The sequence below is a fragment of the Pongo pygmaeus genome, chromosome 4 (genome assembly GCF_028885625.2).
Source record: "Pongo pygmaeus isolate AG05252 chromosome 4, NHGRI_mPonPyg2-v2.0_pri, whole genome shotgun sequence".
Lineage (NCBI taxonomy): Eukaryota > Metazoa > Chordata > Mammalia > Primates > Hominidae > Pongo > Pongo pygmaeus.
Genome location: NC_072377.2, coordinates 58746147 through 58758672, shown reverse-complemented (window position 1 = coordinate 58758672; position 12526 = coordinate 58746147). Strand labels below are relative to the sequence as shown.

General features: G+C 41.3%; 1 long non-coding RNA gene across 1 annotated transcript; it reads left to right on the top strand.

Annotated features, from left to right (window-relative positions):
- The first annotated feature begins 343 nt into the window (after positions 1-343).
- Positions 344-11303, top strand: LOC129037238 (uncharacterized). The gene is made up of 3 exons (XR_008502754.1): positions 344-571; positions 1205-1361; positions 11125-11303. It is a non-coding gene; the product is annotated as an uncharacterized LOC129037238 (long non-coding RNA).
- The last annotated feature ends 1223 nt before the right edge of the window (positions 11304-12526 follow it).

Here is a 12526-nt window from a genome sequence, read left to right as displayed (position 1 = left end):
AAATCATAAAAAGCTTTTATCTTTAAGATAAATTCTGTTATGTGGTAGGCCAAATTCTAAGATAGCGCCAGTCTTAGTCTTTTATGGCCAGTATAACAAATTATGGCCTTGGTGGCTTCACCAACAGACATTTATTTCTCATATTTCTGGAAGCTGGAATTCCAAGATCAGGGTGCCAGTATGGTCAGGTTCTAGGGAGGGCCAACTTCTGGATTGCAGACAACCATCTTCTCATAGTATCCTCACATGGTGGAAGGAGAGCAAGAAAGTGTTCTGAGGTCTCTTTTATGAGGTCACTAATCCCATTCATGGGGACTCCACCATTATGACCTAATCACCTCCCGAGGACCCCACCTCCTAATAGCATCACACTAGGATTCAGGTTTTATCATACTAATTTTATGGGGACGCATTCAGTCCATTGCAGCCATCAAGATTCCTGGCCCCTGGTATACACAGGCCTTCTCTCAGTTATTCAGTCAAACACTAATCCAGGTGCTGCAGTGAAGGGATTTTGCAGATGTCACTAAATTCCCAAATCAGTCAACTTTAAAACAGGGAGATTATCCAGGTGGGCCTGACCTTATAGAATAAACCCTTTAAATATGGGTCTAGGCATCAGAGAGGAAGTTAGAGTTTGAAGTGTGAATTGACTCTGGAGAGAGTCTCTATCTGTTGTTGGCTCTGAAATTGGAAGGGGCCATGTGGCAATGAATGGGGAGCAGAGAGCAGCCTATGGCTGATTGCCAGGAAGGAGATGGAGACTTGAGTCCTGCAGCCTCAGGGGAATGGGTTCTTTAACAACCATGTGAGATTGGAAGAGGACCCTGAGCTCCAGATGAGACCACAGACTAGCCAATACCTTGGTTTCAACCTTGTCCAGCCATGTCATGCCTGAACTCTGACAGACAGAACTGTGAGCAAATACATAGGGATTACTTTAAGCTGCTGAATTTGTGGTACTTTGTTATATATCAATTTATGGTACTAATAATTCTGTAAAATTGAAAACTTTCTGAAAAATTCATTTAGAGAATATCTTGCAAAAACAATCCTGACGTCATTTGAGTGAAAAGGAAATAGAAAACCCTTGTTTATGAAAACCCTCTTATGAAATGGAAAGGAAATAGAAAACCTTTATTTATTTACAATATATTGTTACAATATTCCTTTGACTCATCCATTTTATGAATATCCTCTTCAGACTCCATGTGGTCATTTTTAAAGATATGATTTTGGAGGGGAGCAGAACAATATGGTGGAATAGAAGGCTGCACCAATTATCCTCCCACTCAACAGGAACAGCAAATTTAACAACTATCTACAGACAAAAAAGCACCTTCATAAGAACCAAAAATCAGGTGAGCATTCATAGTACCTGTTTTGTTTTTTTTTTTCTTTTTGAGACAGAGTTCTGCTCTTGTTGCCCAGGCTGGAGTGCAATGGCATGATCTCGGCTCACCGCAACCTCCACCTCACCTCCCAGGTTCAAGAGATTCTCCTGCCTCAGCCTCCTGTGTAGCTGGGATTACAGGCATGCACCACCACACCTAGCTAATTTTGTATTTTTAGTAGAGATGGGGTTTCTCCATGTTGGTCAGGCTGGTCTTGAACTCCTGACCTTAGGTGATCTGCCTGCCTCAGCCTCCCAAAGTGCTGGGATTACAGGCATGAGCCATCGCGCCCGGGTGGTTTTTAATTTCATATTACTGAAAGAGGCACTGAAAAGCATAGGAAAGACAGCCTTGAATTGCCAACAATGCCCCTCCCCCATACCATTCCCCCTACCCCTCCAACCGCTGCATGGTGCAGAGAATCTGTGTGCTTGGGGAGGGAGAATGCAGCAATTGTGAGACTTTGCACTTAACTCAGTGTTGCCTTGTCACAGTGGAAAGCAGAATAGGGCTGCACTTACCTGATGCCACCCCCACTCCACCACAGAGGGAGCATTTGGACCGGCCCTGGCCAGAGATAAATTGCCTATCCCAGCAGTCAGAACTTGAGTTCCCTCAAGCCTCACCACTGTAGCCTGGAGTGCTCTGGGGCCCTAAATAAAATTAGGCCACAAAGACTGCAACTTCTAGGCAAGTCCTAGTGCTGAGCTGGGCTAAGAGTCAGTGGACTCAGGGGCATATGACCTACTGAGACATTAGCCAGGGTGGTTAAGGGCGTGCTTGCACTGCCCCTTCCCCAAAACCAGGCTGCACAGCTCATGGGTCCAAAAAGACACCCCTTTCTTCTGCTTGAGGAGAGGAGAGAAAAGAATAAAGAGAATTTTGTCTTGCATCTTCCATACCAGCTCAGTCACAGTAAGATAGGGTGCCAGTTAGAATCATGAGGCCCCATTACCAAGACCCAGCTCCCAGATGACATTTCTAGTCACATGGAAACCCATTACCTTGAAGTGAAGGGCCCAGTTCTGGCAGAACCTATCATGTCTGACTAAAGAACAGTTGGGGGTTGGCCCGGTAGCTCACGCCTGTAATCCCAGCACTTTGGGAGGCTGAGGTGGGAGGATCATGAGGTCAGGGGTCTGAGACCAGCCTGTCCAATATGGTGAAACCCCGTGTCTACTAAAAAATACAAAAATTAGCTGGGCGTGGTGGCATGCACCTGTAATCCCAGCTACTCGGGAGGCTGAGGCAGGAGAATCGCTTGAACCTAGGAGGCAGAGGTTGTAGAGAGCTGAGATTGTGCCACTGCACTCCAGCCTGGGTGACAGAATGAGACTCTGACTCAAAAAAAAAAAAAGCCCTTGGGCCCTGCATAACAAGCAGTAATACCCAGGTAGTACACTGTGGGCCTTGGGTGAGACTCTGAGACTTGCTGGCGTCAGGTGACACTCAGCACATTTCCAGCTATGGTGGCTATAGGAAGAGACTCTATCCACTTGAGAAAAGCAGAAGGAGGAGTAAAGGGGACTTTGTTTTACACTTTAGGTACCAACTCAACCACAGGGCATAGAGCATCAGGTGGGCTCTTGAGGTCCCCAAATCTAGGCCTTCGTTCTTGGACTGACTTTCTTGGCCTACCCTGGGCCAGAGGGAAGCCTAATGTCCTAAAGGGTGAGTCCCAGGCCTGGCGATATTCATCACAAGCTGACTGAAGAGCCCTTGGGCCTTAAGTGCACATCGGTGGGAGCCTGACAGTACTTGCTGTGGGACTGTGGTGGTGGTGGCCATGGTATGAGGCTTTTCTGTTTGTGGAGGAACTAGAGGAGGGAGGGAAGAAGAAAGGGAAGACTGCATCTTGTGCTTTGAGTGCCAGCTAAGTAACAGTACAATAGACTATAGGTAGATTTCTAAGGTTTTGAATCCAGGCCCTGGCTTCTCATGGTATCTCTGGACTCACCCAGGTCCTGACTCACTGCCTTGAAGGGAAGGACACAAGCCTGTCTGGCTTCACCACCTGCTGATTGTACAGCCCTAAGGTCTTGAGCTAACATAGGTGGTAACCAGATAGTGGTTACCTTGGGGCTTGGGCAAGACCCAGTGCTATGCTAACATCAGGTCTGACCCAGCACAGTCCCAGTGGTGATGGCAACAGGGGTGCGTGTGTCATCCCTCTGTCAGCTCCAGGTGGCTCAGCACAGAGAGAAAGACTCTGTCTGTTTGGGAGAAAGCAAAGAAAGAGAACAAGAGTCTCTGCCTGGTAACCCAGAGAATTAGGATCTTATCCAAGACCACCAAGGTGGTACCTCTATGAATCTGCAAGAACCACAGTGTTACTGGGCTTTGGGTGTCCCTAATGCAGATATGGCTTACATCACAACAGTCAAGTCCTTTTGAATACCTGGGAAGCCTTCCCAAAAAGGATGGGTACAAATAAGCCCAGACTGTGAAGACTATAATAAATACCTAACTCTTCAATGCCCAGATGCTGACAAACATCCACTAGCATCAAGACCATCCAGGAAAATATGATCTTGCTAAGCAAACTAAATAAAACACCAGTGACCAGTTCTGGAGAAACAGAAATATGTGATCTTTCAGACAAAAAATCCAAAATAGCTGTTTTGAGGAAACTCAAAGAAATTCAAGATAACACAGAGAAGGGATTCAGAATTCTATCAGAAAAATTTAATGAAGAGAATGAAATAGTTAAAAATAATAAAGCAGAAATTCTGGAGTTGAAAAATGCAACTGACATACTGAAGAATGCATCCAAGTCTTTTAATAGCAGAATTGTTCAAGCAGAAGGAAGAATTAGTGAGCTTGAACAGAGGCTATTTGAAAATACGCAGTCAGGGAAGACAAAAGAAAAAAGAATAAAAAAGAACGAAGCATGTCTGAAAGATCTAGAAAACAGCCTCAAAAGGGCAAATCTAAGAGTTATTTGTCTTAGAAAGGAGGTAGAAAAAGAGATAGGGGTAGAAAGTTTATTCAAAGGGGTCATAGCAGAGAACTTTCCAAACCTAGAAAAAGATAACAATGTCCAAGTATAAGACAGTTATAGAACACCAAGAAGATTTAATCCAAAAGAGAACATCAAGCCATTAAATAAACTTCTAAAAGTCAAAGATAAAGAAAGCATCCTAAAACAGCAAGAGAAAAGAAACAAATTACATATGAAGGAGCTCCAATATATCTGGCAGCAGACTTTTCAGTGGAAATGTTACAGACCAGGAGAGAGTGGCATGACATATTTAAAGTGCTGAAGGAAAAAAACTTTTACCGTAGAATAACATACCTGGTGAAAATATCCTTTAAGCATGAAAGAGAAACAAAGACTTTCTGAGACAAGAAAAAGCTGAAGGACTTCATTAACACCAGACCTGTCCTACATGAAAGGCAAAAAGGGTACTTCAATCAGAAAGAAAAGGATGTTAATGAGCAATAAGAAGTCCTCTGAAAGTACAAAGCTCACTGGTAATAATAAGTACACAGGAAAACACAGAATATTATAACACCGTAACTGCACTGTGTAAACTAATCTTATCTTAAATAGAAAGACTAAGCAATGAACCAAAACCAAAATAATGAAAACAACTTTTCAAGACATTGACTGTACAATAAGATGTAAATAGAAACAACAAAAAGTTAAAAAGCAGGGAGACAAAGTTAAGGTGTAGAGTTTTTATTAGTTTTCCTTTTTTTTGTTTTTGTTTATGCAAATGATGTTAAGTTTTTACGAGCTTAAAATAGGTTATAAGATAGTATTTGCAAGCCTCATGGTAACCTCAAATCAAAAAACATACAACAGACACAGAAAAAAATAAAAAGCAAGAAATTAATCATATACCAGAGAAAATCATCTTCACTAAAAGGAAGACAGGAAGGAAGGAATTAAGGAAGAGAAAACCACAAAACAACCAGAAAATAAATAACAAAATGGCACAAGTAAGTCCTGACTTGTCAATAATAACATTGAATAATGCACAGTCTCTGCCTCTCTGCCTTCTCCCTCCCTAAGCACACAGATTCTTTAATAAATGGACTACACTTTCCAATCAAAAGACAGGGTGGCTAAATGGGTAATAAAAGAGATCTACTGATCTGTTGCCTACAAGAAACAGATTTTACCTTTAAAGACACATATAGACTGAAATAAAAAGATAAAAAAAGACATCCCATGTCAATTAAAACCAGAAAACCCCAAGAGTCTCTGTATTTATAACAGGCAACATAGATTTCCAGACAGAAACTATAAAAAATGAACAAAGAAGGTCACTATATAGTGATAAAGGGATTAATTCAGCAACAGGATATAACAACTGTAAATATATATGCACCCAACACTGGGGCACTTAGATATATAAAGCAAATATTACTATAGTTAAAGAGAGAGATAGACTCCAAAACAATATTAGCTGGATACTTAAGCACCCCTCTTTCAGCATTGGACAGACCTTCCAGACAATCAACAAAGAAACATCAAAGTTAACCTGCACTATTGCCCAAATGGACCTAACAGTTATTTATGGAACATTTCATCTAATGACTGCAGAATATATTTTGTTTTCCTTAGCACATGGATTATTCTCAAGGATAGACCATACGTTAGGTCACAAAACAAGTCTTACAATATTCAAAAAATTAAAGTAATATCCAGCCTGTTCTTTGACCACAATGGAATAAAACTAGAAATAAATAACAAGAGGAATTTTGGAAGCTGTACAAGTGTGGAAATTAAACAATGAACTTCTGAATGACCAGAAGTGAAATGAAGAAATTAAGAGAAATGAAGAAATTAAGAAGGAAATGGAAAAATTTCCTGAAACAAATGAAAATGGAACCCTAACATACCAAAATCTGTAGATTCAGCAAAAGCATAACTAAGGGGAAAAGTTTATAGCTATAAGTGCCAATATCAAAAAAGGAGACTGGATTAAAAATATGTTATAGATACACAATGGAGTACTATTCAGCCATAAAAAGAATAAAAACCTGTCTTTTGCAACAACATGGATGGAAGTAGAGGTCATTATGTTAAGTGAAGTAAGTCAGACACATAAAGACAAACATTGCATGTTCTCACTTATTGGTGGGAGCTAAAAATTAAAACAATTGAACTCATGAGGATAGAGAGTAGAAAAATGGTGATATGGTTTGGCTCTGGGTCATCACTCAAACCTCATGTCAAATTGTAACTCCCAGTGTTGGAGGAGGAGCCTGGTGGGAGATTATTGAATCATAAGAGTGAACTTCCCCCTTGCTGTTCTCATGATAGAGTGTTCATGAGATCTGATTGTTTGAAGGTGTTAGTACCTCCCTCTTCTCTCCCTCTCTCCTGCTCTGCCCTGTGAGGATATGCCTGATTTCCCTTTTGCTTCTGCCATGATTGTAAGTTTCTTGAGGCCTCCCAGCCATGCCTCCTGTATATCCTGCAGAGCTGTGAGGCAATTAAACCTCTTTTTCAAAAAAAAATAAATTACTCGATCTCAGATAGTTCTTCATAGCAGTGTGACAATGAACTAATACAGAAAATTGGAACCAGAGAAGTGGGGCATCACTATGAAGATAGCTGGAAATGTGGAAGTGACTTTGGAACTGGGTAAAAGGCCGAGGTTGGAGCAGCTTGGAGAGCTCAGAAGAAGACAGGAAAATGAGGGAAAGTTTGGAACTTCCTAGAGACTTGTTAAATTGTTGTGATCAAAATGCTGATAGTGGTATGGATAATGAAGTCCAGGCTGAGGTGTTCTCAGATGGAGATGAGGAACTTCATGGGAACTGGAATACTCTTGCTATGCTTTAGTAAAGAAACTGGTGGCATTGTGACCCTGCTCTAAAAATTTGTGGCGCTTTGAACTTGAGAGAGAGGATTTAGGATATCTGGCAGAAGAAATTTCTAATCAGCAAAGTGTTCAAGATTTGGCCTGGTTGCTTCTAACAGCAAAAAGATTATCAGAAACTGGAACTTATGTTTAAAAGGGAAGCAGAGAGGCTGAGCACAGTGGCTCATGCCTGTAATCCCAGCACTTTGGGAGGCTGAGGCGGGCGGATCTTCTGAGGTTGGGAGTTCGAGACCAGCCCGACCAATGTGGAGAAACTCCATCTCTACCAAAAATACAAAATTAGCCAGGGGTGGTGGTTCATGCATGTAATCCCAGCTGCTTGGAAGGCTGAGGCAGGAGAATCATTTGAACCCAGGAGGCAGAGGTTGCAGTGAGCTGAAATCGTGCCATTGCACTCCAGCCTCAGCAACAAGAGCGAGACTCCATCTCAAAAAAAAAAAAAGGAAAGCAGAGAATAAAAGTTTGGAAAATTTGCAGACTGACTCATTTTCTGGGAAGGAATTCAAGGCTGCAGAAATTTGAATAAGTAATGAAGAGCCAAATGTTAATAGCCAAGATAATAGGGAAAAAGCCCCTGGGGCATTTTGCAACAGCCCCTCCCTTCACAGGCCTGGAGGCCTAGGAGGGAAAAATGGTTTCATGGGCTAGGTCCAGGGCCCAGCTGCTCTGTGCAGCCTCAGGACATGGTGCCTTACATCCCAGCTGCTCCAGCTCCAGGCATGGCTAAAAGGGCCGAAGTACAATTCAGGCCATTGCTTTGAGAGTATAAGCCACAAGCTTTGGTGGCTTCCATGTGATGATGGGCCAGGGGGTGCACAAAGGGCAAGAATTGAGGTTTGGAAGTCCCCACCTAGATTTCAGAGGCTATATGGAAAAGCCTGGATGTCCAGGCAAAAGTCTGTCATGGGATGGAGGCCTCATGGAGAACCTCTACTGGGGCAGTGCGAAGGGGAAATATGGGATTGGAGCTCCCACACAGAGTCCTCACTGGGACAATGCCTAGTGGAGCTGTGAGAACAGGGCCACCATCTTCCAGACCCCAGAATGGTAGATCTGCCCACAGCTTGCATTGTGCCCCTGGAAAAGCCACAGTCACTCAATGCCAGCTCATGAAAGCAGCCACAGGGGCTGTACCCTGCAGAGCCATAGGAATGAAGATGCCCACACTTTTGAAAACCATCCCTTGCATCAGTGTTGCCTGGATATGAGACATGAAGTCAAAGAAGATTAATTTGGAGCTTTAAGATTTAATGACTACTCTGCTGGGTTTCAGACTTGCATGTGGCTTGTAGCTCCTTTGTTTTGGCTGATTTCGCCCTTTTGGAAGGGGAGCATTTACTCAATGCCTATACTGTTATTGTATCTTGAAAGTAACTACCTTGTTTTTGACTTTACAGGCTCATAGGCAGAAGGGACTTGCCCTGACTTAGATAAGACTTTGGGCTTGGAGTTTTGAGTTAGTGATGGAATGAGTTAAGACTTTGTGGGACTGTTGGGAAGGCATGATTTTGTTTTGAAACATGATAATTGGGAGGTGCCAGAGGTGGAATGATATAGCTTGGTGTTGTGTTCCTACCCAAATCTCATGTCAAATTGTAATTCCCAGTGTTGGAAGTGGGTCTGGTGGGAGGTAATTAAATAATGGGGGTGGCTCCACCCCTGCTGTTCTCATAATAGTGAATGACTTATCATGAGATCTGGTTGTTTAAAAGTGTGTAGCACTTCCCCTTTTGCTCTTTCTCCTCTGCTGCCCTGTGAAGACATGCTTGCATCCCCTTTACCTTCCACCATGGTTGTTAGTTTTCTGAGGCCTCCCCAGTCATGCCTCTTACACAGCCTACAGAACGGTGAGTCAATTAAACTTCTTTTCTTCATAAATTACCCAGTCTCAGATAGTTCTTTATAGCAGTGTGAGAACAGACTAATACAGATAGTTACCAGAGTCTGGGAAGGATAGTGGGTATGGGGGTGGGAGAGAAGTAGGGATGGTTAATAGGTACAAAAATTTAATTAGATAGAATGAATAAGGTCTGGTATTTGAGAGTACAACAGGGTGACTACAGTCTACAATAATTTATTGTACATTTAAAAATAGCTAAGAGTATAACTGGATTGTTTGAAACACAAAAGATAAATGCTTGAGGTGATGGATATCCCATTTACCCTGATGTGGTTATTATACATGCATGGCTGTATAAAAATATGTCATGTAACCTATAAATATACACACCTACAATGTACTCATAAGAATTAAAAACAAATAACTTTTAAAAAAGAGAAGAAGGCATGAATTTGAATTACTCTGCCTACATTTTTTTCTCCACTTTAGAAAAGATTGAATGAAACATCCATGTAGAACTAGTTTTAGTTACTCCAAAGGTCGATAATTATTTCCCAAGATTTCTATATTATTGTTCTCATTCTCAAACCAAATTAAATCCCACTGATTACTAGTTTGTCTCTGTTTAACTATAAAAAGCTTACATTTTTAAAACAGATATTTTGGCTATTCACTTTATATATTTTCAGACATTTAGATCTTGAATTCCAATTAGATTTTCCTACCTTAAATCTTTATCATTGATTAAATTTCTACCATATATTTCCATTGTCAAAATGTATAACATGCCTATCCTTTGACAGAAATTACAGTTCTAGGAATTAATTCTAATATGTATATCTACATGAATATGTATATATATTAGAATATATATTCTTTCCTATTTGAAGCATCGTTGTTTAAAATATCAAAATACTGGAAACAATCTAAATGTCTAAAAATAGACTAAGTTGTGGTACATCTATGCAATTTAACTATGTATCTTTATGTTAAAAATAAGCCAACTGCCGGGTGCGGTGGTGGCTCACGCCTGTAATCCCAGCACTTTGGGAGGCCGAGGCAGGCGGATCACGAGGTCAGGAGATCGAGACCATCCTGGCTAACACAGTGAAACCCCGTCTCTACTAAAAATACAAAAAATTAGGTGGGTGTGGTGGCGGGCGCCTGTAGTCCCAGCTATTCGGGAGGCTGAGGCAGGAGAATGGCGTGAACCCAGGAGGTGGAGCTTGCAGTGAGCCAAGATCGCGCCACTGCACTCCAGTCTGGGCAACAGAGCGAGACTCTGTCTCAAAAAATAAATAAATAAATAAATAAATAAGCCAACTGTATACTGATGTGGAATAATCTGTATGATATAAGAAGTATCAAAGCAAACTGTACGATAGAATATCTAGTATGTTATAATTTATGAAAAACAAACGAAAATATAGTTACATGCTTGCTTATGCACTGAATATTTCTGAAAAATATACAGAAAACTGGTACCATTAGTTGCTTCTGGGGAGGAGAACTTGATGGCCAGGGCCTTGGGGTAGGAGAGAAACATACTTTCTCTTCCCTACATATTCTTTTGTTCCTTTTCAGTTTTACAGCCATGGTATGCATGCATTTCATATCAAATCAATTGGCCTTCTTTTCTTTCAAATAAGTGCTTATATTTGGTGATTTTAAGAACACAATATACAAATAACTCTCAGCCTAGGGTGGGAGGAGGAGCAAAGCTCTTCTATTTTATAAGAATGTTGTCTCTTTTAAACACAATTATGCTTCCTTAAAATTTTTATTAAGAGCAGGGAGCTTTCTATGATATGCGGCTTCTAAATACAAGTTGTTTTTTTTTTCTTAACATTTGCAACCTATAGTCTTAAGGCTATGTTAATCTGAAAGCATGCTTAACTATACTTACTATAAGAAACAATGTAATAGAATATTTGTTATCCGAGTTATGTTTATTTACTTGGTTTTAAATGTTTGCCTTAGCAATGTGAATTTACTAACCTATCTTGTGATAATTAACACACTGACTATGATCTTACTGACCCCATTATAGTTTTTCTTTTTTTTTTTAGATATGGGGTCTTGGTCTTGCTGTTTTGTCCAGGTTGACCTGAACTCCTCCAGCCTCCTGAGTACCTGAGAGTACAGGCATACACCACCACAAAAGACTTTCTCTCCATTAAATAAATAGGATAAGTTCCTTTGTTAATTAAAAAATGTAGCAGATTCTGAGTCTAGAGTTCTCTCCTCAGTTGTGCAAGAAAATAAAATGTGCTTATAGCAGATTCATTATCAAAAACACAGCAGAAAACTTTTGCTTTCAGACAAATTGGTACTGTGGTCCTGGAAACAAGTCTGAACACGGGGTGGTGGAATAGATTGCTTCAGCCCTAAAATCAGAGTGTGCTAATAAAATGGCTGAAGAGGACTCATGAAATCTCACTTTGGTTTTCAGTGGAACTCACCTGTCTTTACTGCCTATTTCCTATCTGAGAAACTGCTGTACTCTCTAAATTAGATTAAAAAAATGCAAACATTCAGATGTATTGGGTAAGGATTCAACATTTAGAAGCAGTGTCAGGAAAAGTGGTGTTTTTAAATGGTTTGAAATGTGGTGGATCAAATTGAGATGCAGTCATATCGGGTTGTGGTGGAGAAATGATTTTCTTCCTTGGTGTTTTCTCTCTCCTTTTTCCTATATGAATTAAGGATTGATCAACCAAAAATCAGGTCTGGATAGGAAGTCTTAGATGGCTTCTCTGTCAGGCGCGGTTCTGGTTGGAAAACAGAATTCACCCTAGATAGGCTAGGAAGAACCCACAGTCATGGCTGAACTACTCACAGAGGTGTGCGCTGGGGTGAGGGGGTAAAAAAAGGGATGTTTCCCTAGAAAGGAAAGGATTGGTGTGGGGGTAAGGATGGGCGGGGACAGAGTTTCTGGAGCTAAGAGAGCTGGGAACCTGTAGATAAGGCCACCATGCTTTTCCTGGGTAGTGCTGGAAGAAGTCAGCTACTATTAGAGAGGTGGTGCTGAAGAAGAGAGGGAGAAAGGAGTCAGTCTCTTACATCCCTAGCTTCCCATGATCTGCTCTCTTCTCAGCAGCCTGGCCAAATCTAGATGGAAACCAGCTCCCATGGGGGTATGGGAGATGATGTGTCCAGGGCTCACCCTTCCAGGGCATGGAGGAGGAGAGAGAAGGATGGAGAATGGATGGGGAGTGGAAGTGCAAAAAATAATAATAATAATAATAATCAGTGCACACAGCATTGTACTACATGTATTAAAATCCTCTGGGCAAATCCCCACGTGGTGCAATGTGTATGTGTTTCTCTGTCATGTAAGCTGCTAGTAACCTTGGTCTGTCTGAACCCCAGCTGGCTTTGGGTGACAGAGGAGCCCTATATGAACTGATGTGGGGTTTCAAGGAAAGATTATCTCTGGATATCTGTTTGTT